Raw genomic sequence first — 5,582 nt, 5'->3', positions numbered from 1 at the left:
TCTTGTATAGCGCTGGCAACTGTCACAGGTGGAGTGATACCAAATGCACTATGCCTGGGACAGCAACCGCCGGCGATACCTGAATGGCAGACTGTTATTAACCACTTGTCTACCGCCCGTCGTCATATGACGGCCGGACGAAGACTCTCTTGTTGTGGGAGGACGTCATATGACGTTCTCGCCTTCCCGAGCCACTAGGGGGCGCGCGCACGCCCCGCGTCACTGAAAACCCGATGCGCGTGCACGGCACCCGCGATTGCCCAGTAACCGAGCAGGACCGTGGATCTCTATGTGTAAACACAGAGATCCACGTCCTGTCAGGCCTCGTACACACGACCAGACATGTCCGATGAAAACGGTCCGCGGACCGTTTTAATCGGACATGTCTGCTGGCAGAATTTGGTCTGATGTGTGTACACACCATCAGACCAAATTCCCCGCAGACAGAAAACGCGGTGACGTGGCGGCGACAATGACGCGGCGACGTACGCGAACCCGGATGTTCAATGCTTCCACACATGCGTCGAATCACTTTGACGCATGCACAGGATTTCGGGCCAGCGGACATGTCCGATGAGTCGTACTGACCATCGGACATGTCCGACGGACAGCTTTCAAGCGGACATGTTTTTTAGCATGCTAAGAAACTTCTGTCCGCTGGAAACCTGTCCGCTAGGCTGGAAAATTGTCCGGTCGGCCCTACACACGGTCGGACATGTCCGTGGAAACTGGTCCGACGGACCAGTTTCAGCGGACATGTTCGGTCGTGTGTACAAGGCCAAAGGGAGAGGAGACCGATGGTGTGTCCCTTGTACATAGGGACACCAATCGGTCTCTTCCACCAGTCAGTCCCCTCCGCCCACAGTAAGAATCATTCCCTAGGGAACACCTTAACCCCTTGATCGCCCCCTAGTATTAACCCCTTCCCTGCCAGTCATATTTATACAGCAATCAATGCATTTTTATAGCACTGATCGCTGTATAGATATAAATGGTCCCAAAAATGTGTCAAAAGTGTCCGATGTGTCCGCCGCAATATCGCAGTCACAATAAAAATCGCAGATCGCCGCCATTACTAGTAAAACAATATAATAATAAAAATGCTATAAATCTATCCCCAATTTTGTAGCCACTATAACTTTTGCGCAAACCAATCAATATTTGCCAAAAATATGTAGAAGAATACATATCGGACAAAACTGAGAAAAAAAATGTGTTTAAAAAAAAAAATTGGATATTTATTATAGCAAAAAGTTAAAAATATTGTGTTTTTTTTTTTTTTAAACTTGTCCCTCTTCTGTTGTTTATAGCGCAATAAATAAAAACCGCAGAGGTGATCAAATACCACCAAAAGAAAGCTCTATTTGTGGTGAAGAAATTGTAAAAATTTCATTTGGGTACAGCATTGCATGACCGCGCAATTGTCATTCAAAGTGTGACAGCGCTGAAAGCTGAAAAATGGCCTGGGCAGCAAGGGGGTGAAAGTGCCCTGTAGGCAGGTGGTTAAAGGTCAATTTTTTACTAAAATCACATTGTATATATGGGCAAATCTTTTCTGCAGTGGTTACTGGGCTGCTTTTTAAACTGATCCCCAGGTGCAGCGTAGTGCACCTGCAGGTTACCTGCACAGAGCCATAGACTTGTGTTATTACCTGTGGGCTTGGTGTGCTTTCAGAAAGTGTACCACACCTGCAAGATATAAGAGAAGTCTCTGGCAAAGTGGAGCTAACCCGAGGGAAAGCCACAGGTGCGGGTAAACCGAAGTGCATCAGTGAAAAAAGCAGCCTTAGGCCCTTTAGCTATTAGTCAAACTCCTGTGAAGAGAGAGCAGGGGCGTGGCTTACTGGCGCTGTATGTGTCTATGGATGCACACAGCCTGGTGTGGGAGAACATGCGCATTGGTACCTCCATAGCACCTGGCTTTCAAGGAAGCACCTGGAGGAAGGAGGATTCCTTTAGTATCACTTTAACTATTAAAATAAAAATATTTAGGAAAGTAAACAAGCAAAAAAAAAAGTTTTTTTCCAATTTTGATTACAGAAGAAGGGAGGCTTTAATGATGCCTAGTGCATCTTATGACTGGAGGTCCGCTTTAATGGGTGGCCAATTCATTACACCTGCATTGTAAATGAAAGCAGTAAAGCACAACCATTAGGCAGCACTACAAAGTTGGAAGCAGAGCCTGCATATTAAATAACAATGGCTGCCCCGTGTACAAACATTTCATAAATACAAATTATATATAGAAAAAGCAAAGCTTTCAAAAGCATGAGCGCACCATAATCTCATTAATTATGTAGCAGAATCTCTTACCTCTTCCAGTCTAATGAGAACCTTTAGGGCCAAAGATGGCTGACATCCTCCGATATGTGGTGGGTTGTGAGGCATAGTGGGTGCAAAGGTGATAAAAGTCATTGGGCGCCAGACACTTCTAGGTTGTAAAAGAGGGTTCATTTCTTTGACAGTCCTTTTTTTTATATTTTGTGGGGGAAAGAGGGTTATAGGGCCAGGACACCCTTAAGTATTTGCAATTTCAATTGGCAGACTCAATGGGCCAGATTCACAGAAGAGATACGACGGCGTATCTCCTGATACGCCGTCGTATCTCTGTGATCCGCCCGTCCTAACTATGCGACTGATTCATAGAATCAGGTTACGCATAGATAGCCCTAAGATCCGACAGGTGTAATTGACTTACACCGTCGGATCTTAGGATGCAATTCTAGGCCGGCCGCTAGGTGGCGATTCCATAGCGGTCGGCGTAGAATATGCAAATGACTAGTTACGCCGATCCACGAAGATCCGCGCGTTCATCGCAATCTCGTACGTCGTCGCTAGTCGGTTTTTCCCGTCGCAAAGTTACACGTGCTTTAACATGGCTTATCTTTAGATCAGCCATGTTAAAGTATGTCCGTCGTTCCCGCGTCGAATTTCAAATTTTTTATTTTTTTGGCGTAAGATGTCCGGGAATACGAAACGCCCTAACGCACGTCGCTGTTCAAAAAAACTTCGGGGCGCCATAATTTCGCGTAAAGCACGTCGGAAAATTTTAACACGGAGCATGCGCAGAACGTTAGTCGCGGGAACGCGCCTAATTTAAATGGTGCCCGCCCCATTTGAATTAGGCGGGCTTGCGCCGAGCGGATTTACGTTACACCGCCGCAAGTTTACATGTAAGAGCTTTGTGAATCAGGCACTTACGCTGTAAACTTGCGGCAGTGTAATGTAAATGGGATACGTTACGATGCCGCTGCGCAACGTATTTGTCTGTGAATCTGGCCCTGAGACTTCAACAGCAGGACAGCCGTACAGGGAAAGGCCCCAGCAAGGTGCAACTTCTGCATGTACAGGTTTGCTGTCTCCTATGATAACAGTACTTAAACAGTTCCCAACTCAAAGTAAGAGTTCTCTCAGCTGTACTATAACTTCTCCTTGTAGTTTTTCAGCCCCCTTGAGCTCCTGGTCTCTTATTGGACCCTCTGATTCACCAACTCTGAATCCTGTGAGCTCCTCAAGGCTTTTGCGGTGGTATCTCCCTCAAGCGTCGCCCACTCCCCCCTCAAGAGGCTTTCGGCACACCAGGAAGAAAGCCTTGCATTACGGTGGTGAGTCACAGACAGAAGAACAGGAAGTGAGGATTTCTCAGAAGAAATAAGGACATTTAAAAGCAAAATCGAAAGATGAGGTAAGTGAAGGAGGACTGCGCTAAGGTAAAGGAAGCTATTTAGGAAAAACATTTTTTCCTTTGCAACCCCTTTAATTTGCATAGATTTCCTCTCACTTCCTGTTTGGCTATAGGGCAGGAAGTGAAGGAAAATCTCTGCAATGGGACAGGGATGGTAACAAATAAACTGACAGGGGCTATAACCCTCCCTTACTCTATCCAAAATGAAAAAAAAAGTGTTGCCTATAGTTCTACTTTAAGCACAAATTTCTTAAAAAAAAAAAAAAATAAAGAATCTTTTTATGCCACAGCACATATCTGTAGCATAGTGATTTGTTTTGTTTTGCCATTTTTTGTTATTTTAATAAAATTTGAATAAAATTAGGTTTTAAGGCTTTGCGCGCGGAAAAATATGCGCACCGCTCTTGTATAATTCATCAGACCCACATAGGGGTCTAATTTGTAAAAAGTCTTTCTTTGAGATAAACAGGCAAATTTATCTGTCTGTTTTTAATAATTTCCAACCTCTTTATAAATTAATATATTTTAACAGTGACATGTGTTTAAAGTAGAAAGACGTTTAAAAAATGAACAGAGACATTCTGTATAAATACAACAAATTCAATAAATACAAATAAAAAAAAATCTGAAATAATTGTTAAGAAAATTGTATAGTAAATACTACAGGTACCTACTTCCCTAGATCATGTTAAAATAGAAAAGACAAAAGAGGTGGGGCAAGTGGGATTTTTCTGGTACCGTCACAAGACATTACAACAATTTAGTTAAACAAGTTGAATTCTTATTTAACTATTTAAATTTTAATGTACATACATACATTTTTTAATTATAATGTTAAATAAAGAGTTTAATTTTTAAATAAAAATTAAACTCTTTTAACTAAATTGTTGTAATGTCTTGTGACGGTACCAGAAAAAAAAAAACAAGTGCCCCAAAACATTGCTGGGTCCAATTCTGTTCAAGATAACCAACAAATGATTCTCATTTACACGGAAGATGGTTTCTGGGGTGTCCTAGACTACAATCCATTTCTGGATCAACAATGTTTTTACATGTCAGAGGTAACTTTACGATATTTCATTGAAAAATAGAGAGCTAAAAAAAAAAAAAAGAATACAGAGCAAAATTAGTAAATGAGTAAATTAGTCCATAAGGGGTCTCTCAATGTTTGTACTCCCCTTCACCACTCTTAAAGCGGAAGTTCACCCGAATTTTTTTTTTAACATTAGATTGATGCTCGTTTTGTGAAGGGGAATCAGGTAGTTTTTTTTAAAATCGAAGCAGTACTTACCGTTTTAGAGAGCGATCTTCTCCGCCGTTTCCGGGTATGGGCTGCGGGACTGGGCGTTCCTATTTGATTGACAGGCTTCTGACGGTCGCATACATCGCGTCACGAGTAGCCGAAAGAAGCCGAACGTCGGTGCGGCTCTATACGGCGCCTGCACACCGACGTTCGGCTACTTTCGGAAAATCGTGACGCGATGTATGCGACCGTCGGAAGCCTGTCAATCAAATAGGAACGCCCAGTCCCGCAGCCCATACCCGGAAGCGGCGGAGAAGATCGCTCTCTAAAACGGTAAGTACTGCTTCGATTTTAAAAAAAACTACCCGAGTCCCCTAGACAAAATGAGCATCAATCTAATGTTAAAAATTAACTTTTTGGGTGAACCTCCACCTTAAAGGGGGTTGTAAAGGTTTGTTTTTTTGTTTCTAAATAGGTTCCTTTAAGCTTTACAACCCCTTTAACAATTTATCATACAGTCCAAGATTAGTGGAAATTACAGACAACCAGCAGTTCCGCTATAAACAAAAAAAAGACCAACAGTTTTGAAAAATAAACAATATTTCTTACTTTCTCCTATAAAACATATCCAATAAAAGAAAATCAAATTTCCTG

Source organism: Rana temporaria, chromosome 9, assembly GCF_905171775.1.
Source record: "Rana temporaria chromosome 9, aRanTem1.1, whole genome shotgun sequence".
NCBI classification, from domain to species: domain Eukaryota; kingdom Metazoa; phylum Chordata; class Amphibia; order Anura; family Ranidae; genus Rana; species Rana temporaria.
This window is presented reverse-complemented; position numbering follows the sequence as displayed.